Source organism: Lissotriton vulgaris, chromosome 11 (assembly GCF_964263255.1).
Source record: "Lissotriton vulgaris chromosome 11, aLisVul1.2, whole genome shotgun sequence".
Lineage (NCBI taxonomy): Eukaryota > Metazoa > Chordata > Amphibia > Caudata > Salamandridae > Lissotriton > Lissotriton vulgaris.
The window spans coordinates 786,051,973-786,077,308 of record NC_141699.1 but is presented as its reverse complement, the minus strand read 5'-3'; the positions used below and the strand labels follow the sequence as shown (position 1 = coordinate 786,077,308).

At 46.0% G+C, this 25,336-nt stretch overlaps 1 protein-coding gene across 2 annotated transcripts in view; it reads right to left on the bottom strand.

Annotated features, from left to right (window-relative positions):
• Nucleotides 1-25,336, bottom strand: part of NCK1 (NCK adaptor protein 1) — a 742,357-nt gene that overhangs the window by 620,914 nt on the left and 96,107 nt on the right. Inside the window, exon 2 of one of the 2 annotated variants that reach the window (XM_086943909.1) lies at nucleotides 24,897-25,015. The exons of the other annotated variant lie outside the window; for it this stretch is intronic. The gene's annotated coding sequence lies outside the window, so the exon portion shown is untranslated. The remainder of the gene's footprint in view (nucleotides 1-24,896; nucleotides 25,016-25,336) is intronic. 2 annotated transcript variants of the gene reach the window in all.

Genomic DNA, 25,336 nt, shown 5'->3' with positions numbered 1-25,336 from the left:
CGGGACAGGGACCTGCTCCTCAACGCCGCCAGGCATAATGGCCCTTATCAGGTGGAGAATAGCCAGGTGAACATTTTCCCGGACTATACGTATGAGACCCAACGAAAACGGACCTCTTTCCTGGCGGTCAAGCGCGAGCTCCGGAGCGAGGGTATCCAGTACTCACTCCTCTTTCCTGCAAGGCTCCGTATTATCATTGACGATAAGACCCAGTTCTTTGATACCCCGGAGGAAGTTTGTAATTGGCTCGAACTATATAGGGCTGGCAAAGATGGTTTCGGCTCGTCATCCCAGTTGGCTTTGGAACCTGGACAACAACGTTGTTCCAAGAGACTCCGAAGCCGCCGCGGCAAACCAGGCAAACCTTCAACTGTGGAGACAATGGCGGAGCGGCGAGGAGTACTGGAGATGGTATCTAATCTGTCTGGTTCACAAAGTGGCCCCATTGTTGAAGAATCGGAACCTGGTGGTGAGGGGGCGCGAACGGGCACAGAGGAGTCAGAGACCGATAGTGTTCACTTGCCAGTGGTTACTCCAGACTCGGCTGAGGGCATGCTGGACGGACAGGGATGACTGGGTGAGGTACTTCCATTTGGGTGGGGGTTTGCAGCGGGGGTTGTGGGGGAGGCGGTTGATGCCATGATCCGCTGGGGGGGTTGGGGGGCCCCGATCGGGCTGACGCTCTTTTGACTCAGGGCTCGAATTAGTCTCGGTAGTCCGAGACTCGAAGGCCCATTACTGGCGCCCGGCCCGCACCTAGCTCTTAAGGCCTCCCTGCGGTGGCGACCGCAGGATCAGTCGGGGATCGGGGGGTTGTTGGGGACACGGTTTGGATGGGAACTAGATGGTGCTATTTGGGTCCTGTTCTGGGGTGGGTGGGAGGGGGTTTGTTTCAGACGGGTGTTGGGTCTTTATTGGGGAAGATGGCCGCCATCAGTGTTGACTTGACTGTCGATTGTTTTTTGTTTGAGCTTTGGGGGGAAAGTCAGGGACAGACATTGTGGGACAATGGCTGAAATCGCTAATGTGAAATGCATCACTTGGAATGTACGAGGGCTTCACACTATGTCTAGACGGCACAAGGTTCACGCTTATCTAGTGCGTAGAGGGGTGCAGATCGCGCTGCTGCAGGAGACTCATCTCACCAAGGCGGAAGGGGCGGCGCTGCAGCGTAGATGGAGAGGGCAGGTCTTCTACACTTCATACTCGGCTTACGCGACGGGGACGCTAATATCAGAAATCTTGGAGTGATTTTTGATAACAGGTTATCTTTTGGATGCCATGTTAACAAGGTGGTTTCGGCGGCTTTCTTTATACTGAAGAAAATAAAAAAACTCCTGCCGTATCTACCAGTATCTGCAGGAAAAACGCTAGTTACCACCTTAGTATTTTCAAAATTAGATTATGGAAATGCTCTCTTTCTTGGTACACACAAATATCTCTTAAACAAACTTCAGTCCATTCAAAATATGGCAGCACGGATCCTGCTTAACATCCCTAGACGACATTCCACCTCTGCAGCCATTCGCCATCTCCATTGGTTAAGGGTCGAAAGCAGGATCAAATTTAAAGCTCTTTGCATAGCCTATAAGGCCATTCACCAGACCGGACCGAAGTTTTTAAAAGAGGCTTTCCAGGTGTACATCCCCAAAAAGAATCTAAGATCAGCAGCTAGCTATCTTTTGACCGTCCCCCGGACAAGAACGGCTACTTGGGGTGATAGACGATTCTTGGTAACAGCTCCCGTGCTTTGGAACTCACTTCCTATGCACATTAAAACTGCTCCCACCCTTATTAATTTCCGCAAATCACTGAAGACTTGGCTTTTCAATCAATGAGAACGTGCTCTGATTGGTGCTGTAATCCCGAGTATTTGCTGCGCCTAGACACCTTAGGGTATTAGTTGCGCACTAAAAATTCCATAAATAAAATAAATAAATAAATAAAATAAATATGGATCAGGGCTGGGGTTCCCTTTCAGGTTACAAAATCGGTGGTGTCGCTATGTAGCTATCTCAGGCACACTGGGGGGTAGGGACCTGAATATTTGTTGTGTCTATGCACCTAATGTGGACCAGCTTGCCTTCCTCTCCGGGTTATCGGGCTCATTGGCCCACTTTCTCACGGGAACCCTCTTGTTAGGTGGTGATTTTAATTCAGTAGTGGACGTGGAGGCCGACCGCTCACACCCCCCCTCCCGGACTCTCCTGTCCGCCGAGTGGCTAAAGGGAGGAAGGAATGGCAGACGCATTGGGGGCTCACGGACATCTGGAGAGCACAGCACCCCGACTCTAGAGACTATTCCGATTTTTCTGGCCTACATGAATTGCATGTGCGATTAGATGGGTTTCTGGGATCGGCGGAGTTGGTGTCCGCAGCGGTCCGCTCTGAATATTTGACTAGGACCATCTCGGACCACAACCCCCTCCTGGCGGACTTCCGTGGGTTTCCCGGGGTCCCTAGTGTGCCCACCTGGAAATTGCGCCCGGAGATCTTAGAGGACATAGTCTTTAGGGCGGACCGAGAGGACAAAATCTCGGATTATTTTGCGACCGATGGGGGCACCGCTGGATCGAGAGCGTCAGAATGGGACGCGTTTAAGGTAGTGGTCAGGGGCTATTGTATTTCTAAGAAGGTGGGCATGAGACGTGTCATCCTTGACGACCTGACCACGGCTGATCGGAAGCTCCGGGAGATGGAACTTCGCCGCCCCGGTCATCCTGAACTTCAGGAGCGTACGGCGGCGGCGAGGGAGGCGGTGGCGGCGGAAATCAAAAGACTGCGCTGCTTCGATTATAAGGCCTACACCACTAGGTCGCTCACGGAGGGGAATAAGTCAGGCGCGCTGCTAGCATGGTTGGCCAATCCCACGCGCCAGACCTCTCTGACGACGTCCATGCGCACGGCGGAAGGGTTTGAGGTGCACACCCAGCCGGAGATATTAGGCTGCTACCAGCGCTACTATGAGCGGCTATATCGCAGTAGCCCGACCAGAGACCCCGCCCTGATTGATGAGTATTTGCAACCCTTAGAGATGCCATCGCTGGAGCCCGAGGTGGCGAAGGCCCTGGGCTCCGACATCGAACTAGGAGAAATCCGTAGTGCCATTAAAGGGATGGCGAGGAACAAAACCCCGGGCCTGGATGGACTTCCGGTCGAATTCTACTCCACCTACGTTGACCTATTGGCGCCCCGACTGTTGATAGTCTACAGAGAGGCGAAGCGTTTGGGTCGTCTCCCCGGCTCGAGGTGTGAGGCCTTAGTAGTTCCCCTCCTCAAACCTGGTAGAGTGTCAACTGACCCGGCGTCTTACCGACCATTATCAATGTTGACGGTCGATTATAAAATCCTAAGGAGCATATTGGCATCGAGGCTGCTGGGGCACATGCGCTCTTTAGTGCACGAGGACCAGGCAGGATTCATTCCCAAGCGTAACACGACCATGAATATTCGCAGGTTGTTTCGCTTGTTGGGGGAACCACACACGGAGGCCCAGTGCCCGGTGGTCCTTTCGGTTGATTTGGAAAAGGCCTTCGATAGTTTGGAATGGGATTACCTGCGCAGAGTATTGCTGCGCTTTGGTCTAGGGGAGGGCTTTGTCAGGTGGACCATGGTGCTTTATGCCTCGGCGTCGGCCAGGGTGAGAGCAGGCCCGCTGATTTCCCAACAATATCCAGTAGAACGAGGCACGAGACAGGGTTGCTCTCTGTCCCCATTACTTTTCGCGCTAGCGGTGGAGCCACTGGCGCTGTTGATCCGATCCGGGGTCTCTTTCGGCGGTTTGCGGACCTTCTCTGGCCTGCCTTATATCTCGCTGTATGCTGATGACCTGCTGCTGTTCCTCGAGGACTCGAATGCCGCTTTAGATGGAGCTGCTGCGGCACTGACGTCTTTCGGAGAGATCTCGGGCCTTCGTGTGAATTGGGCCGAGACTTGTCTGTTCCCGGTTCGCAGTGGACCGCCCAGACCTGACATCAGCAGAGAAATTAGGTGGGAACCCAGCTGCCTCAAGTACCTGGGGGTATACATATACCACGAGCCCACCGACCTCCTGGATGGCAACATAACCCGCTGTACTCGCGCGTTGCGTGGTAATATGGAATTTTGGGCTACCCTGACGCTTTCGGTGGCAGGGCGGATTGCTCTACTGAAAATGGTAGCACTTCCCCGGTTGCTCTACTACTTTCGAGCGCTTCCGATTTGGATCCCGCCGGCCACCTTTCGGCTATTGCGATCCATGGTGGTGGGGTTCCTCTGGGGTTCGGGCCGCCGGAGAGTGGCTCTCAAGACCCTGATGAGACCAAAGTCAAGGGAGGCCTTGCGGTGCCGGATTTTGAGAAATATTACCTGGCGGCGCAATTGCAGACCTTCACCCAGGAGGTCGCGAGGGAGTTTCGTGGCCCGGAAATTGGGAGGGGTACGGGGATGCCTAGACATGTTATCTCCTTCATCGCACTGCGCCAACATTTGACCCTGCAGGACCTGACGCTCGAAGAAAAGACCATTAGATTATGCTGGAATCGCGCCCACGCCCGGGGACAGCTGAGGCTTCCGTATGCACCGGAAATACCGCTGGGGATGCTGACGGCCCTGCCTCACGGGGGAGACTGGTCACGCCTAGGACAGTGGGAAGACGCAGGGTTGCAATTGGTGGGGGACCTTTATGAGGACGGGGTGTTACTGCCCTTCCAAGAGATCCTGGACCGTTTCGATGTTCCCCGAGGCGACTTCCTCTTGCACACGGCTCTGGTCCGAGCGATTCAGACGCACTGGAAAAGTGGGCTAGAGGAACCGCCTACGTCTCCGGTGTGCCAGTACGTAATGATGTCCGCGGGGACGGTCAAGACAGTCACGTGCCTGTATAACAGATTGATTAACGAGGGCTTGCCCCCCCTCACCACTCTGCGGAATCGTTGGGAGGCCGACATAGGGAAAGAGATACCGGAGACGACCTGGTCACAACTCATGCGCCGAGCCTGGAAGGGAGCACGCCATGCCCGGTTCCAACTGGTCCATTTTTACATACTCCACAGAGCCTACTTGACCCCGGCGAAGATTCAGCAGTACTTCGCCACGGATTCAGCAGATTGCCCCAGATGCCGAGCACCTGAGGCGGACCTCCTTCATATGTTGTGGTCCTGCCCGGCGCTGTCCTCATATTGGCTTTTGATAGAGGATACTCTAAATAGGGTGACGGGGAGAACTTTGTTGGTGGACGCGGCGGTGGGGCTCTTACACTGGTTCCCGCATACCCCTAAAAATAAAATTTCGAGTAAATTTATTGATTTGGGGCTTGTCCTCGCTAAACGGGAGATAACCAGGAATTGGAAGGCAAGAGTTGGTCCGACGGGAGCTAAATGGCACAGCGAACTTCTGAAATGGGCTGCGGGGGAGAGCACTCTGCGATACCAACTGGCGGGGCGACAGCACAACGAGAAAGCGCTAGAATCAGCACTGGAATGGGAGACGTTAGTGCAGACCCTTAGAGATTATTGCGCTTCCAGCGATTCCGAGGGTGAGGATGCAGCACAACCTGGGTCCCGATAATCGTCCACGATATGGACATACATACAATCATCTGGGGTTTTTCCCATAGGCTCTTCCTACACATACTACTACACACTGATGGCGGGGTTGGGTGGGGGGAGGGAACTGACTCTTTGGGTTGTTGGGGGGGAGTTTTTTCTGTTAGGTTGATCTAGAAAAGCAGATGAAGCCTGTGGGATTATCCGGATCAGCTTCGACGTTCTACCAGATCCCCACCTGTGTTCTCTATAAGAAGATGCCGCCCGACCCTTGGGTTGTGGGCTGAATGGCTGTGTAAATTCTATGAGAAAGAAGGGGCCCCTACAATGTGAACAGTTAGCTACTCGTAGGGAAGGTAAACTATGTAGAGAAAGGCAGTGTAGCTAAACTCTAGAGGAATTGATACTCCCTAAAAATAGAATCTAAACCAAATAATAGACCCTTTAGAACAATCAAATAAATATGTGCTGAAACGAAAATTTATACAAAAATCCTTTAGTTTATTATATATTATTTGTTTTTTGTATATTTTGTTTGTTATTTGTATCTTTTATACAAGATTCATTTACTTTTTTAATTCATTGTTTACATTTTAAGAAGAAACTTGATGTGTATTCCCTGGTTGTCAAAAAACATTAATAAGTGAGAACAGAAAAATTTACATAAATACAATCACATATATACATTAGACCCCGTGATATACGAAAATATTCAGTTGTTGGTAAATTGATGAAGGCAATGCGGTTGAGTGGAACTACGCGCGTTTCGGCCTGAGGCCTTCGTCAGGTGACCGTCATTCGTATATTAGACATAAATCAAAAACAGTGATTAAACACAACAAAGGACAGGATGACGTATCAACGTTTTTGCCTCTTGTGGTGACACATTTAATATCGTTAGTCCAGTGTTAGGTATTCTTATTTACTCCTGCCACGTGGTTTTAGTGTCCATCAAATCACATCGTATATTGAAAGATATAGTGAAGCTTTGCGATCCTTAATTTAGAGGACTGGTTCTTAAAAATCTGGCATTTCTGAAGTATATTTGTCGCACAGTGAGCCACCGGAGAGGTACAAGCTTTTGAATCACTTTCTGTTTATTTAATCTTGATTTAATAGCGCTGTCAGCTGTGCTTGCTGAGGGTATTTGCCTCTTACACTCCCGGTGCTAAAGCGTTCTATCGGGGGTTCTGTTGTGATGGTGCTTCCGATGTCCGCGATCTGAATGGCTGTGTACCCACGACGTTTTCTCACGGGGGATCGGATGTATCTATTCTTTTATTCCTGCAAATGTATTGCTGATCCGACATGTAATTTTGGCTAATTCCTGCAATAAAAATATATTAAAAAAAAAAAAAAAAAATAGACTGGAGGTAGTAGAGAAAAGTATGGATGATCGAGAAACCCGTTTGAAAAGCACTCCAGACTGGGCACTCAACATCTGGCATTAGTGGCAGATCATCGACCAGAAAGAGAACATTTTAAAGGACAGTATGGAGAACCTGCTGGAAGACATGTTACCTTGACTGCTGAAGATAAATACCATTTACACCCCACCTGAACTGCAAAAGTCTCAAAGTATTTGCCCTCGTAAGCCATTCACTCAAGATTCGCTGCGACCCAGACCATTCACAGCGTGGTTTTTTTGCCACAAAGAAGCCCAATAAATAATCCAAGCAGCTTCCTAAAATATCTTTGCTGCTTTCTCCCTTGGAAGCAAAGTGAAGAGAAATAGGCTTTTTGCCTCTGAGGCATATATTCCAGTAGTGGGACCTAAATGTCAGCCTACTGGAACCCTTCATGACGTAGATCATAATGAAAAGGAAATCTTCTGAGAACACTGAACCAGAGGATCTTTCACAGTTCATGACGGTTTAAAATTGTGCCACATGGAAATGACAGGTGTGGTTAGTAGCCCTTAGAGCACTACACCAGACCTATCTTCTACCTCTTCACGGAACCGTCATGGATGTAACAATAACCTATCCTTTCTCACACACTAGCAAGGACAGTCCGATTCGAGTGGTGCCAGAGAAGACCAGTGACCTGGAAAGGGACAAGTCCAGATCCCCTCTGAAGCCATCTGCTTATTCTTGCACTACCTGGAACTATCTATCAAATCTAGATATTCAATATAAGTGTTGACTAGGCTTCGTCATACATCTATGATATCGGACAATAGTAAATTCCTAATTTGACACACTTACTTACCGAGTTCCCCCACAGCCACCAACAAGGGACACAGAAGTATACCCTCTGCATGTACACATGCTGAACACTGTCAAACATTCACCCACTGTTCTGTCCATCATCGTTTTGTGTTGCAAATTTGCCCTAAGGTGGAAGGGTATGCCCAGACTGGGGTTACCGTGCTTGCTACGCTACTGGTTTCCGGCTAGCCTGGCTGACCAGGGGTGATGCCCCGAAACCGCCCCCAGACTGCTTGTTTTCCAGTCCAGGGAAGACCTGGCCTGGCAGTTCAGGCTGGACTGTTTTAATGTGAAACTGGATCAAGATTGATTTGAATAGGGCTGGGTCTATACTGGAATGGCATGCCAAGCGTAATAACAATGGATTAAACCCAGATCTGTGACTGGGGGTGAGCGTTTGACAATGTTCAACATTCCGTCTATCATCTGTTAGTGTTGCAATTTTACCCTAAGTGGGAAGGGTAGGCTCAGATGTGGGTTCCGTGCTCGCTACACCACTAGTATCAAGCTAGCTTGGATGATGAGGGGGTGAAACCCCGAAACCAGTTCCAGGATGGTTGTTTTCCAGTCCAGGGAAGACCTGGCATGGCAGTTCGGGCTGGAGTGTTTCCCTGGGGAGCAGAGTCAAGACTGATTTGCAAATGGCTGGGTCGAAACCTGAATGGTGTGGCGAGCAAAATCATTATGGATTAAGCCCAGATCTGGCACTGGGAGTGAGTGTTTGACAATGTTCAACATTCTGTCTATCATCTTTGTGTTGTTTACATTTTGTACACATTTCATACTCATGAATGCCATAATTGTTTTCCATTTGTCCCTTTTTATTACTTTCCCATCTTAAAAGCTTCAATGTGACTTGAACGCATAGATTCCTCGCCCAGCACTTTCTGCTTGTTCCTCCATGCCTAGTCTGGTACACTTGATTGATTATTTGCACCGACAATCTACATCCAGGAGTGATTTGCCCTCGCTAAGCCACATGCGGCTACCCCCCACTGTTGTATCGGGGAGGAGCGGTCATTTCTGCTCTCCAATCTCCTTTTCTTCTCTCATTCTCATACCAAAGACAAACACTGTGTGCATTTGCTACATAGACGTTCACATAAATCTTTTAGTGTCACAAAACCTCCTCAGATACCGATTCAAAAAACAGATCCCTCTAAGAGGGCTAGAATACAGATGGCATGCAATCCGCGAGGGTGGATGAGAACACCAACAAAAGTTAGACTGGTCTTGGGTCCAGATCCACTAGGCACTACCTAACCTGTTCCTCCTACTCCCACTTTACTTACCCACTTAATCCCCTTGACCTTACATCCAGTGTTTGGTGGTCTGCACACACTGCCCAGAGCACAAAAGAGTTTGAGCTCTCTCCCCCTCCGGAGCCAACACTATACTACTTTGTTGCAGTATCAATTGATATAATATACCCTTGAGCCATGATATAGACCTTCTCCTGATGCATACTCTGTGGACCTTGAACTTACCTACCCAACGAGATACCTGCATTGTGTATGATTACCTAACCACCATGACCATAAATCCACTCACAAATGCCGTCAAAAAGTAAACGTAATAGGTACAAGGTTAAAAACACTTTTCTACCTTGCTTCAAAGCATACAGACAAAGCACTAGTCCACAAAATGCACTTTTCACCAACAGAATCCCCCAAAACTGGAGAGAGATTTGGTTGTTGGGTGTATTATTATTCAGACACAGTTTATCACTTTTTACAGATCACCCATCTACCCATCCTGCCTCTTTCAAAAAGTGCTGAGTGTCTACACTAGTCAAGAAAACACTACTGTGTGTGGTCAAAAAGGTGTTCATTGACACATAAGGGTGGTACACATTTGCGAACTACTAATATGTGCCAGAATCAGGGTATACTTCAAATGCCCTCCAACTGCCTTTTCATTCCCAATTATCCAGTCTTTTCTGGGATTTTAGTACAAGACAGGCAGTTGTAATAGGGTGACTGAAATGTAGCCCTAGAACTAATTTTAAACAGGACTGGGACTATGGAGGACCAGTCAAATAATGATAGGGCTTTCACAGGTGAAGTATTGAAAGACAATGGTCTCTTAGATATTTGGAGACTCACTTACCTAATGGACAAATAATGTACTTTCCTTACTTGTACCCATGGCACCCTGTCAAGAATAGCCAACTTGCTCGCCTAGTAGAAAAGATTGGCTCAAATACCTGAGGGCTATGTTAGCAGAAGCCTCAAATGCATGGTGAAATATAACCTAGCTTGGCTTAATATCAAAGCAACTAATAACTACTTGTGCTGTTCACAAGTAAACTGTAGGAACATACATGTGATACCAAGCAACTGTTCTTCCATGTTGTGTCTTCACAGTGAATTCATGAGCCATGCAGCTGCACAAACCATGGCTTCTGCACGTAGACAGAAGGAGGGGTGGTTAAAGTCAGAACTATTTATGCTGGTTAGCGTCCCCTTTGTTTTCAAGAACTTAAGGAACAGGTAGATAAGTAAGGACGATAACAGTAGATGTTGAAACCGCACCTTTCCCCCCAGCATGCAAATGTAGTCATGCTTTGCTAAGATTCCTCTTCGTATAAAGCTTAACTTACGAAACAACCCGTCTGCGCACACACACGTCTGATTCAGCTATTTCAATGTATGTCAATGCCGTTCATACAATATATAAAGATTGCAACATCTGATGGAGCAAGGATTTGCACGTGAAGCGCCTTGCCCCGTGCAAGAACCTCGCCAAAATGTATAATATTACTAAAATCATTGTTGTCGTTTATTACACGTTTTTCCAAACACGCGGGTGTCCCCGGATGCTTGCCTGTATGTCTTTTTCATATTAACGAAGCTTGCACTAAGGAAAATGGCTGCGTCGCTGAAATTCAGTCTGCGCATGCGTCGGTCATACCCGTGTGATGTGACGCACTCGCATTCTGGAGGGAGTTCTGAGCACATGCGCACTATTGCTAAAATGGCCGCTTGACTCTCACCACGCTCTCTGCTATTGCTGTTGCTTTAGCCTATCTATCTTTTCGCACTAAACCTTAATGCTATAGTCATTATAAAGTAAGGGTGGGATAAGATTTTTCATGGTATACAGTGTGATCATTCTGGATGTGATATTAATTTGTTTTCGCTTACTTTTCATGTACCGCGTCTTTTGGGGCTGGGAGTTCTTAAGCTACACCATATTTGAAGCTCCTCTGGGTTTTGCCATGTGACCTGGGAGAAACTCGACTGCGCAGAAGCTGAACCAAGCCAGCTGGCTCCTGAAGCAAAATGCGCCTGAGAACCCAGCACACAATGTGGACAATCACCTTGAATTTAACAGACTTTGTTGCAACTGTCTTATGCGCTCATACTTTCTGTTGTACTCTATGGATGGGAACGTGAACCCAGGGGGCGGGTATGCAAACCTGAATATTAAATCTGGGAAAGCTGAATTTTAGGAGGTGGTAATGATCGCACCACCTCTCCTGACCAATCAAAATATGGGAAACTGTCACTTGCAACATTAGTGGGTGGTCTGAGGGTCCCCAGAACTGTATAATTGCTCTAGTTTAGCTTATGGAAATTGTCCGACTTGTCCGAGTAGCAGACCTGTCACTGACCCTACGATCTCAATAGGTGCTCAATCTGAAAGTGCTGCGGAGCACTTTGTCCATACTTTCCACAAGCTCCTAAGGGGTGGAAATTCCTAAGTGCTGGCGAAGCACTTTGCTGGGAGATTCGAAAATCCAATCGGGGTTTCTGGCGGATTACTTGCAGAAAGGGGTAACGCAGGCGTTGCTGTCCGAAGCTGTGGGTGTTGGTCGTTTCCCTGGGAGGCCCAGTCCTTTGACCCGAACCTGAGGGGTATCCTGTCCTGATCTGTCCGTGGGTTGTACCTGTTCGCATTCTGGTGTGCCTTTTCTGAGGGTCCTTGTCCCCGTCTTCCCAACTGACCCGTGGCCAGGGTTGGTTTCAAATCTGAATTAGGTAAATATTGTCTGTGGGTTTGCGTATTCTTTGTATCTTGTTTTTTCTCTCTCTCTCTCGCTCTTTCGTATAATTTACAAAAGCATTCTACCTGTGATATTGCTCTATTGCCGTTGAAACATCCAGTATATGTGTCTGATTTAGTTGGGTTCCTTCTCTCCCCCCCTCCTTTAGGAGCTCATTGACTTTGTCATAAATAATAGCTTGTTCCCATTTTTCCCTTTCCTTTAGTGGTTTGCAGTGAACTTAGTAAGAATAGTCTTAAGTGATAAGGATAAGTACATGTTTTTAGGTCCCTCCACAACTCTTGTCTTAGTATAAAATTGCAGTGATTAGTTCTATGCCAAACCCCACCTCTAGTTTTCCCATATATCTTAATGGTCGTGATTTTCTTCGTGCAAAGTTACCTATTGGTGTTGATATTAATGTTTGACATAGTGTTCTGCATATCACTTATTGTCTTGGCATCTTCTTTTTGAATTTTCATATAAAGTGTTAAACTTCATCAGGTGTCTGTGGTCATTTTACAGAAAAGTGGATAAAATATATGGACGTAAAGAAATGTTTTAAGGTCCTGTCTACTATTTTCCCTTTTAGCTCTAGGTCCATCGTAAGTTTGTGCCTGTGGTAAGTCAGGTGCATGGTAAGCAGAGGTAATCCTGAAACCATTGATTACTCATAGTAGCGTGCTAGGATCTCACCCGGTTCACGAGAATCACTGATTGAAATCAAATGCACGCCGGGGCCCAGTGCGTGTAAGAAATTGGTGACCCGGGTGAACTGCGCGCTCTATCAGTAATTTTCTGGCAGCCAGAGGATGGTTTGGACTAGTTAGATTAGGTAGACAGGGAAAGTTAAGAAACAAACCGTGAAAATATAATGTGCTGCTGATTTTTTTTATTATATTGTTTGAAATTTTTTGAAATGTTTTAAAATTTTATATGTAAAATGTATATGATTTTTACATTGCTGCTATAAATGTTGAATTAACCCAGAATTGTTTGTGGATGTTCAGTGTAGTCCGAATCCCCGGGGAAGTATTTTAGCTAACGGTGAGCAGAATCCGGTTAGCTGTTGAAGTCACTAGGGTCTGAATCATTAGTGCAGGGTTAAATGAATAACTGGAAGCACTAATTAGGATCTTTTGTTATATCTGAATAATTGATAGCTACGAGTCCGGTATAAAACTTTCATTGCGATATCACCTAGTAAGGGTCGCATACGGAAGGAGTAGTAGGGTCTCCGAGGCTTGTCTGGTAAGTAAAATAGTTCACTGGTGAAATCCCGGCTCAGTACATATCCCTGATGACAGTGGATGAGTCGGAAGAATAACGGGTTCTATATTACTCGAGTGTGAGGTTAGGCAAAGAAGTCTACCCAGAGTGAATGAGAAGTAGACAGAAGTGGTTTACTTGCAGTAAAAGGAAGTTTTTCTATCTTTTTAGAACACTCAGACATAGTGGCAGACGTTGTGTGTTAGTAACTAAGTTTTGCAGTTGCACTTTAGGAAGAGTTAAAAGTTTCCGTTACCTTGTAAAGGAGGGAGTCAGTCGGAGAGCTGCTCTGACGTCACTCCGTGCCGCGCTGGTATTGGTCAAGACAGCGGGCGTGTAGGGAAGCCGAATTTGTGAAGGAGGGGTGAGTGCCGCAGAGTGAGACTCTGTCTCGCGAAAAGGCCGCGCACCCATTGGCTAAGAATTTTTGTATTCTCTGACCTGATTGGGTAGTGCGAAATAAAAGTCGCGCTAGCATTGGAAGCACGAAGGTAAACAAAATTGATCAAGCCGAGTTCAAAGAGAGTCCTGAAGATTATATGTGGTATCCAGATTTTATACCGAATCCAAAGTACCTAGGATTTTATAAGGATCAGCTTATGCGAGGTAGACCACACATGATGTACGGAATAAAGAGGAAATTGTCCTTTTCTGACAAAATAAAGAATTTTTTCAAAGCCGACAAGCCCATTAGAACGAGGGAGGGTGTGCTCATTCCCCCGCCGAATACTCCTGCTTCTTTCATGATGTTTGAGAAAGGGTATCACACTTGTGTCTGGTTAGAAAATTGGGCAAAGTATACTGCAGATGACGGAGTTCTAGCATTCCCTGTTGAAGGTACTTTTAATGGTCGGATCCTGTTTAACTTAAGGACCCGCATGAATGAATTGCACCCTAGACCTAGGTTGACCCAGTACGAGGCTCTGGAGGAATGGGAGATTGAGGCTGCAGAGCGAGATAAACCCAGGATGGATAAGGGAGTGAGTAAATGGTATCCTAAGCTTCCAACGCCAACTAAAGAGCAGAAAATGAAACAGTGGAGGCAGTCTATGATAACTGAAGGGCTGTTCCCGATGATGGGGGTGGTTGAGGAAAGGAAAGGAAAATGCAAAGAAAAGACCCATCACCTAGCTCCTATGGGGGACTTGGATGATGACCATTTGGAAGATTTGCTAATGAAAAATCCACCTCCCTATGATGCAGACTCAGAACCTGTGCCCTCTCGAAATCCCTTTGCAAAGTATCCCAGATGTAGGAGAGATAGTGATACAGATGGAACCGGGACAGACAGTAAAACCAGTGGAAGGGACGGGTTTTGCAGACCCAAACCAACAGTCCCGAATTATCAGCCATTCGGAGAAGATCCTCCGCGACTGGTCACTCCGACCGCTCCGAATATTTATCCGTCCTTAGTACCCCAGGTATTGCATGACACATCTACTGGAAAGGTATTAGGAGAAAAAGAGAGAGAGGTCCTGACTAAACAGCGAGATGAGTTAATTCGAACCATTACCCAAATGCAGCCCCATCCTGATTCCTTGACTATTCCAGTAACTATTGGTCCAGCTATTCCACTGTATAGAAATGACATGACCAGTCCCCAGCCTCCTGGTCTCCCCTCGATGCTGCCCACTTCTAGCATCCCGACCTTGAAGAAGGAGATATTCATAGATGAGGATCAAGAGAGTGAGTGTGAATCTGGAAGTTTGATGGATCTGCCCATAAGGGAATCAAGGGCCAGTGTAATAGGGACAAGAAGTCAGCCCAGACCAAAGGAGGTGGGAATTGAAAGTGCAACGGGAATTAGGAGTGCCACTTTAGTTTCCCCTGAAGAATTGGACAGATGGACAAAGGAGCTAGAAAAGGAGGCCACCCCCCAACCTAAAGCATTGGAAATATATCAATTGAGAATAGAAATAGAAGAAATGATGGCTGGAAACGTAGGAGTTGAGCGCCTAAGCTCGTATAACGAAGAAGAGTTGCTGTTTATCAGTAAAAATCTTACCCGGAGTGCTAGGTCGCTCCATGAAAAAATAATGGATACAGCAGAAGAAATGGGAATAGATGTTAGTCGCTCCAAAATCCTTCAGAAACCTTACAGAGTGGATTTTTCAGACAAAGATTTAGAAAGCCTGAATGTAATGGGAAAACAGGTCCAGGTAAAGGAATTGTTAAAACTCCTGCAGAAGTGGGGCGAAGTGGGGAAATGGAGAACCCGGTGGGCAAAGAAAAAGGAAAGCAGCAGGGCTGGGTCAGTGACTTCGGAATTCTTATTAAAGGAAGTAACACCAGCCGAAAAATTGTGCCCCATGAGGGAGGTCCCGGGAGGAAAATATGTTCATGTCCCTTGGTCCCGACAGGATATTGTGTCATTTACCAATGACTTCCCGAAATTACGGGAGAAGCCAGTTGACTGGTACAGGCAGGTAGAACGCTTCATAAAAGTTCAGAAATGTCTGCTGAAAGACCTGGATGGGTTTTTCGACATTGTGGTCCCTGTAGATCTATGGACCGAATGTAAGATAGAAATTGATTGGCCTAATGATGAATATCCCAGAGATGAGAAAACCGGAGCTCCCTCACCTGATGTAATGAGGAAATATGACCAGGTCATACAGTACCTTAAGAAAAAGGTTCCCGCAAAGGAAACAGATTGGACCCGAATAGACAGAACCACCCAAGAACGTGATGAAACTGTTCACTCCTATTATGAAAGGCTACTGCAAGTGTTTAAAACATACAGTGGTATCGACAATGTGGACCTGAAAGACATGACACATTTCAGTTACAGATTTGTGCTAGGATTAAGGCCTGAAATTTCCCAATGGATTAGAGACAATAAAATCAGTTGGCAGGGAGAACCAATAGATGCTGTCCTGAAATATGCAAAATATTGCGAAGATGAAATCGAAAACAAAAGGAAGGCCCTCAAGGAGAAGGTAATGTGGGCACAGGTGAAATTAGCCGAACAGCAAGAAAAGCAGTTAAGTAGATTGACTTCTGATAATAATGCTCAAAATGCCACTGCTGGGGGAGGAGGGAAGCCCCGCACTAAAATGAGTAGAGAAGAAGCCATGAAGAAATTCCCGTGCCATGGGTGCGGCCAGATAGGGCATTGGAGAGACGAGTGTCCACACCTACAGGCCGGTAATGCCCCTGTAAATGGTTTAAATCCACAGGTGCCGAAAGAGGGGACGAGAAAGAACCAGCAACAGGTAAAATTACCCCCAGTGCCTCGCGCTCCTAGACAGAATTTTAAGAATCAGGGTCAGCAGAATGAAAGGGCGGAAGCATGGGAGGTCGAGAATGAAAGAAACGCAGTCATTCCACAGTATTTGTTAAATGACACCTTCCTCTGTGAAGATCAAGATTGACGGGGCCTGAGGGGGGAGGATGGGGAGTGCGTGCTTGGCGCCTCCTTACCGGTAGACCAGACTGGACCATACATTGAAGGAAAGGTTGAAGGAAAAGATGTCACCTTTCTGTTGGACACTGGTGCTACCAGATCTACTGTAAGAACAGTGGATGTTCCTAACCTACCCCTCTCGGGAGAAGCAATCCAAGTAGTGGGAGTCTCAAATCAAATAATAAGTACTCCAGTAACCGAACCAATGGAAATTTCTATAGGAAATTTCAAGGAAATGCACAGATTTGTGGTCTGTGATTCCAGTCCCGTAAACCTGCTAGGACGGGATTTGTTGTGCAAGATGCGTTGTACCATCTACTGCACACCAAATGGTGTCGAAATTCAGACCCCCGATGAAGATGGCCTATACAAACTAATGTTAGTCAGACAAGATGCTGATATAAAGACATTGACAATTGAAGATTTACCTGAAGAGCTCCAATTAAGAGTAGTACCAGAAGTGTGGGATTTCACAGGAAAAGATGTAGGCCTGATGGCAAATGTGGACCCAGTTAAAATAGCAATAAAAACGAATGCTGTATACCCCAAAACCAGACAGTATAAAATGAGTGCAGAAGTGAAAGCTGGAGTGGCGACTGAAATTACCCGGCTACTCGAAGCAGAAATAATAGAAGAAGTGATGAGCAGCCCCTGTAACTCGCCTATCATTGGGATCAAAAAGCCTAGTGGGAAGTACAGGGTAGTGCAGGATCTGCGCAAGGTAAACCAAATTGTTGTACCTTGCTGTCCTATTGTACCTAACCCTGCAGTAATTCTCTATCAGATTCCCTGGAATGCAGAATGGTTCACTGTCATTGATCTGTGCCACGCATTCTTTTCCATCCCATTACATCCAGAAAGCAAATTCCTTTTCAGTTTTGAATTCGACAGCCATATCTATGTCTGGAATCGTGTCCCTCAGGGGTACACCGAGAGTCCATCGATTTTCAACCAGATATTGAAAAAGTGCCTTGAATCCCTAGTGCTGCCAAGAGAGTCTGTTCTGGTGCAGTACATAGATGACCTGTTAGTGGCATCTAAAACCCAAACTGACTGTGTCACTGACACCATTGCCTTGCTGAATCACCTAGGAAAGGGAGGACATAAAGTGTCGCCTGACAAATTGCAGTTTTGTAAGAACTCAGTGAAGTATCTGGGGCACCAGATAGAAAAAGGAATCAGGAAAGTAACTACTGAAAGAATCAAAATAATTAGAGCAATGGAACTGCCCAAAACTCAGAAAGAAGTGAGAATGTTTCTAGGAGTTGTGGGTTACTGTAGACAATGGATTGTAGGATTTGCTGCACTGGCCAGGCCCCTGATAAACATGACCAAGAAAGGAGTAGAAGACCCCGTCAGCTGGGACAGTGAAAGCATGAATGCTTGGGTAACATTGAGAAATTGCCTATGTACCGCTCCTGCATTAGGTATGCCGGACTACTCTAAATCTTTTGAACTATTCTGTGACACCAGAGAAAATTGTGCTCTTTCAGTCCTGACTCAGGAGCACAAATTAGTTAGACGCCCAGTGGCCTATTTTTCGGGCACCCTGGATCCGGTGGCTGCTGGATTGCCGGGGTGTCTGAAGGCAGTCGCTGCTACTTGTGTCAGTCTGGAACAGAGTGAGAACATTGTCATGGGACATCACGTCACTGTATATGTTCCTCATTCTGTTGTAATCCTGCTAACTAGAACTAAGACCCAGTACCTCACACCTAGTCGGCTGACTAAGTATGAAAGAATCTTAATTGGTGCTGAAAACGTCACCATTTCCCGGTGCAATGTCCTAAACCCAGCGACACTGTTACCTGTCCCCCTGGATGTAGAATCAGAAGAAGAAGGGGACCATAATTGCATTGATCTGACTGAGTTCAGTACAAAGCCCCGTCCAGACATTCGTGAAATAGCATTACTTGATGGGGATGAGACCATGTTCGTGGATGGCTCGTGTTTAAGACATGAGAATGGGGGCCTGAGTGCTGCCTATGCTGTGGTTACATTGACGAAGACCATAGAGGCATCATACCTAAGCGAGGTGAAATCTGCACAAGTGGCAGAGCTCATCGCGTTATCCAGAGCCTGTAAGAGGGGTAAGAACAAAAGAATAACTGTGTACACCGACAGCCAGTATTGTTACGGGGTTGTTCATGACTTCGGCCAGTTGTGGTTGCAAAGAGAATTCATGACTTCCTCCGGCACCCCTATCAGAAATGGAAAAGTGGTGCATAACTTACTGGAAGCTATCCAATTGCCCAAAGAATTGGCTGTGGTCAAGTGTGCGGCTCACAGATCAGGAAATGATGATGTGACCGCCGGTAATAGATACGCTGACCAAATGGCACAGTTTTGTGCCCGACATCAAATGTCTCTCCAAATTGCATTGTGGAGTGGAAACAGCTGCCAACTTATGTTGTTTGAGAATGTGTCAACGTGGGAAGAACTAAAGGAGTTGCAACAGGCAACAGACAGGCAAGAGAAAGGCAGGTGGGCAGCAAATGAATGCAAGTTGAGAGAGGATGGTGTGGTGGTAAATCCGGCTGGGGTGCCTGTACTGCCTGATAGCTTGGTAGACCCCATGGTCAGAATGATACATGAACCAACACATATGGGAAGAGATGCTATGTGTCGGGTGTTTGAACAGGTGTTCTGTAACTCAAAGTTCAGGAACCAGGCGGAAAGGTTTTGCCAGAGGTGCCTAGTGTGTCAGCAATTTAATGCAGGAAAGAAGACTGTAGTAAAACAGAGTACAATTGGGAAGGCAGTAGGTCCCTTTGTAAGAATGCAGGCAGACTTTGTAACCATGCCAAATTGCAAGGGATATAGATGTATCCTAGTCATAGTTTGTCTGTTCTCCAGGTGGGTGGAGGCTTACCCAGCAAAGAAAATTGATGCCCTAACTACAGCTAAGCTGTTGCTCAGGGAGTTGATACCTAGGTATGGAATCCCAGAGACTATCGAAACGGACCAAGGTGGGCATTTTGCCAACGATGTGCTAGAAGAACTCTGTAAAGCATTCAAAATGAAGAAAAGACTACATTGTGCCTACCATCCAGAGGCTTCTGGAGTAGTGGAACAAATAAACGGCACCCTGAAGTCCAGGTTGGGGAAAATGTGTGATTCCACAAAAATGAACTGGATAGAGGCTTTACCCCTTGTGCTGATGAGTTTGAGAAGTATCCCGAACCGAAAGACTGGCCTGAGTCCCCATGAAGTGTTGATGGGAAGAGTGATGCGGCAGGCATGGGTACCCGGACACAAACTGCTAAGCATTTCTGATGATATGGTGCTAGAATACTGCAAGCAGCTGGGTGACCAAGTGCGTTCTCTCTCTCAGCAGATTGGAGAGACAGAAGACGAGTGGCCAAAGACTCCAGCACACAACTTGCATCCAGGAGATTGGGTGGCATTAAAGAAACACACCCGGAGCAGTTGCCTGAAACCCAGGTGGGGAAAGCCACGACAAGTGATCCTCGTCACTACAACTGCTGTAAAGTGTGCAGGCGTACCGAAGTGGATCCACGCCAGCCACACCAAGCGGGTAGCTGGAGAAAACGCGACTGAAGCTGAAGGCAGCACAGCTGATGAGGCTTCCGAAGAGGAAAGTCCAGAACTAGCTGACATCGAGCTGCCGAGCACAAGTCAAGGCATTGAATGGTATCCCGCCGACGACCCGGTTCATGATCCAATACGAACCCGGAAATATTCCTACTTAGACAGTGAGTGGGATAGTCCAGGTGAGTTCGAAATAGACGAAGCAGATCAGGTCCACGAGAATCACATCACACCTGATCAGGAAGTAGGCCAAGTAGGGTCAGATCAAGGCATCGAGACTCCTCCTGGAACTCCGGAGTCTGGAAAGGGACAGATAGTAATTAGGGCTGACGTTCATGCAGAAGAAAGCGAAGGGATCGAAGAGCATGAACAGGAACAGATAGAACTAGATCAAAGTGCTCAGACAGCGGAAACAACAGCAACCCAAAATAAAAAGAAAGTGCGATTTGAATCTGAGCAGGGTCAGAATAGGGACCAGGCAGAAGAGATAGATGAAAGACCTGGAACTAGCCAGTCAGGTAGGGAAACAGATGTGCCACAACAAAAAATAAAAAGAGTGCACGAAGAAGGGCAAGTTTCCTCAACTACTGGGAGGAAAGGAGGCAGAAGTGCACCCCGATACGTAAAAAGACTGAGGCTCAGACTGAAGACAGTCGCAGAAAACGACAAAGACCGAAAAAGGGCTCAAAGTGAAAGAAGGACAGCCCAAGGAAAATCGCTGAGAAAGAGCGACAGAATAAAGAAACAGAGCAAACGGTATCGAAGCCCTGAGTGGACTTACTATGTGTTGGAAGAAATAGACGAACCACACCATAGTGGCAACAGTGAAGACGAGTCCATTGCTGATCGAAGCTCTGACGAAGACCCTCCTTGAAAAAAACCCAGAAGTGAGCCTTGGGTGCAAAGAAACGAAGAGGGGCAGCGAAAGCCACCTGTAAGCTAGAATGTCTGATCCGAGTGTCTCTGGGAGATCCAGATGTGGGTGTCTAAAAACTTGCTGTAAAGTATGCTTATGTAGCGTAGCTGTGCTAATAGTAATATGGATAGGACTAACAATCTTCTTACCGTTTATGATAAGTAAGAATCCTAACCTTTCCCCTACTGAACCTGAGGCAGTAGACGTAGGGGCTGACCCGACTGCAGAAACACCACGAAGCTTAGAAAGACGCGACAAACTAGTAGGCTCAACACACACACGACCTAACTTAGAAGCATCAGATGAGGATGGACTACATTTTCACAAAATGAAAAACAGAACACACCTAAATGTTTTTGCTAACTTGTTAGTGCATTACGTAGAAGCTATGGAAATAGAAGACTGTTATGTCTGCATGAAGCTACCTACCTCAGTAGCTGAAGGTGTGACATATCACCACCTACCGTTAACCTATGGAATTTCCTGTAGTATTTTAGCTAGCTTGTTCTATAGAAGCACCTTGCAATACTATTATTCAAATGATGACGTAGTTTTTTCTGAACTTCCTGTTAGAAAACACTTGAACCGTGTACATACTACAAGTGACGTGACCCGTTATATGGGAGAATATTTTCTGACTATAGGTAATATAGATTTAAATGAAGCAAGAGAATCTAATCTGACCTGTTCTCTGCAAGAGCAGGAAAAGATGTTCATAAAGATGGCAGACAGAAGGAGAGAAAAGTTTCAAAAGAAAGCAAATGACGAAAAAGATAGAGTCCCTAGGTGGGCTGAACACATGGATAACACCTCGCAAGGCGAAGCTAATCCTGCCTTGTTGCTGGATTTTGAACGAAAGGGGAAACTTTGTATCCATAGGGAAAAGACAGAGTACTATAACAATGAATTCATCGGTTCCAGCGAGTGTGAACATAATTACAAGGTAATTGGAGGTTGGGGTTTCAAAAATGGGTCAGAACCTGTGTTTCCCGGAATATATTATATATGTGGGAACAAGGCTTATTTCAAATTGCCGGATCACTGGTATGGAAGCTGCTACTTTGGCATTGTTTTCCCGAAAATATACCATGTGAATAATGCAGCTGGAAGCGATGAAGAAACTAATGGCTTAGTGCGTAGTAAGCGCGAAAGTGTAGGTGAAGTTATAGGTGATATTTTCAGTGCACTGATACCTGGAATGGGGGTAGTTCTGAACACCCATAGAATCTGCAAATTGTCTACAGTAGTGGACCGGTTATCAACGGACACTGCTGCTGGATTCCTGCTGGTCAATACTGAAATGGTTGCGATCAGATCAATGGTTTTACAAAACCGTCTTGCCCTTGACACCCTATTAGCAAAAGAGGGCGGGGTCTGTAGAATGCTGAAGGCGCAACATTGTTGCACTTACATTCCAGATAAAAGTATCGAATTAAAACAATATGTGAAGAACATAACTAATTTGGAAAAGGAGCTCAAACCATTGGAGGTTGACAGTGCCTGGACAAGACTGACTGGAGGTCTCTCCTCTATAGGTAGTTGGTTTGCTAACTTAGGTAGAAACCTGTTGTGGAAAATACTGATGCCAATAGTTGTGATAGGTATAATTATATTGATTATTTTTATCTGCTGCAAATGTCAGAAGTGTAAAAAGAAATACACAGTAAATCAGAGAGGGGTGAAAAGAAATATTGATGAACTGGAATTAGAAGAATTAAAGAATACTATCTACAAAAAGGCGAAAAATCACCACTCTCATAGAGAAGCTGAAAGAAAACTGAACAATAAATTCATTGAAATAGAAATGAGTGATGTGGATGAATGAGAAAAGTTGGCATCTGTTTCCATTATGTAGTGATGATAGTAAATATCATCAAAGAGGGGATTGATGGAGCAAGGATTTGCACGTGAAGCGCCTTGCCCCGTGCAAGAACCTCGCCAAAATGTATAATATTACTAAAATCATTGTTGTCGTTTATTACACGTTTTTCCAAACACGCGGGTGTCCCCGGATGCTTGCCTGTATGTCTTTTTCATATTAACGAAGCTTGCACTAAGGAAAATGGCTGCGTCGCTGAAATTCAGTCTGCGCATGCGTCGGTCATACCCGTGTGATGTGACGCACTCGCATTCTGGAGGGAGTTCTGAGCACATGCGCACTATTGCTAAAATGGCCGCTTGACTCTCACTACGCTCTCTGCTATTGCTGTTGCTTTAGCCTATCTATCTTTTCGCACTAAACCTTAATGCTATAGTCATTATAAAGTAAGGGTGGGATAAGATTTTTCATGGTATACAGTGTGATCATTCTGGATGTGATATTAATTTGTTTTCGCTTACTTTTCATGTACCGCGTCTTTTGGGGCTGGGAGTTCTTAAGCTACACCATATTTGAAGCTCCTCTGGGTTTTGCCATGTGACCTGGGAGAAACTCGACTGCGCAGAAGCTGAACCAAGCCAGCTGGCTCCTGAAGCAAAATGCGCCTGAGAACCCAGCACACAATGTGGACAATCACCTTGAATTTAACAGACTTTGTTGCAACTGTCTTATGCGCTCATACTTTCTGTTGTACTCTATGGATGGGAACGTGAACCCAGGGGGCGGGTATGCAAACCTGAATATTAAATCTGGGAAAGCTGAATTTTAGGAGGTGGTAATGATCGCACCACCTCTCCTGACCAATCAAAATATGGGAAACTGTCACTTGCAACATTAGTGGGTGGTCTGAGGGTCCCCAGAACTGTATAATTGCTCTAGTTTAGCTTATGGAAATTGTCCGACTTGTCCGAGTAGCAGACCTGTCACTGACCCTACGATCTCAATAGGTGCTCAATCTGAAAGTGCTGCGGAGCACTTTGTCCATACTTTCCACAAGCTCCTAAGGGGTGGAAATTCCTAAGTGCTGGCGAAGCACTTTGCTGGGAGATTCGAAAATCCAATCGGGGTTTCTGGCGGATTACTTGCAGAAAGGGGTAACGCAGGCGTTGCTGTCCGAAGCTGTGGGTGTTGGTCGTTTCCCTGGGAGACCCAGTCCTTTGACCCGAACCTGAGGGGTATCCTGTCCTGATCTGTCCGTGGGTTGTACCTGTTCGCATTCTGGTGTGCCTTTTCTGAGGGTCCTTGTCCCCGTCTTCCCAACTGACCCGTGGCCAGGGTTGGTTTCAAATCTGAATTAGGTAAATATTGTCTGTGGGTTTGCGTATTCTTTGTATCTTGTTTTTTCTCTCTCTCTCTCGCTCTTTCGTATAATTTACAAAAGCATTCTACCTGTGATATTGCTCTATTGCCGTTGAAACATCCAGTATATGTGTCTGATTTAGTTGGGTTCCTTCTCTCCCCCCCTCCTTTAGGAGCTCATTGACTTTGTCATAAATAATAGCTTGTTCCCATTTTTCCCTTTCCTTTAGTGGTTTGCAGTGAACTTAGTAAGAATAGTCTTAAGTGATAAGGATAAGTACATGTTTTTAGGTCCCTCCACAACTCTTGTCTTAGTATAAAATTGCAGTGATTAGTTCTATGCCAAACCCCACCTCTAGTTTTCCCATATATCTTAATGGTCGTGATTTTCTTCGTGCAAAGTTACCTATTGGTGTTGATATTAATGTTTGACATAGTGTTCTGCATATCACTTATTGTCTTGGCATCTTCTTTTTGAATTTTCATATAAAGTGTTAAACTTCATCAGGTGTCTGTGGTCATTTTACAGAAAAGTGGATAAAATATATGGACGTAAAGAAATGTTTTAAGGTCCTGTCTACTATTTTCCCTTTTAGCTCTAGGTCCATCGTAAGTTTGTGCCTGTGGTAAGTCAGGTGCATGGTAAGCAGAGGTAATCCTGAAACCATTGATTACTCATAGTAGCGTGCTAGGATCTCACCCGGTTCACGAGAATCACTGATTGAAATCAAATGCACGCCGGGGCCCAGTGCGTGTAAGAAATTGGTGACCCGGGTGAACTGCGCGCTCTATCAAAAATGGCAGAGCATACTTGGAAGCTGACCACTTAAGCTTGAGCAAAAATAAACATACCGTCATGACTGTGTTCGATTGCTGTCTCTCATTAGCAGACAGTTGTACCCGATCCGTCCTTTCACAAACTAGGGTTCGTCCGGGATCCACCAAGTCAATTCAATACATCTTTATTTGATCTTAAAAAGAACACAAAAGCAGAATATAAAATAATACAATACGATAGATACATAAGATCAATATCACAATATACTGATTTCAGTGCAAAGCAGTAAATAAGAATATTAAAACCCTAATACAAATCAAATACAGATAATACAAAACATAATTAAAACCAGTAAAAGCCAAAGAAAAACATAAAATGTAGCAGAGACTGTTTCGCCTTGCCGTCACAGGGACATGGAGGGAGTTCCTCACTACATGAACCTTCCAAATCATAAAGGCATACTAGAAGCCAAACCAACCAGAGCTAAATTTAAATAGGAAAGGACTCTCCCATC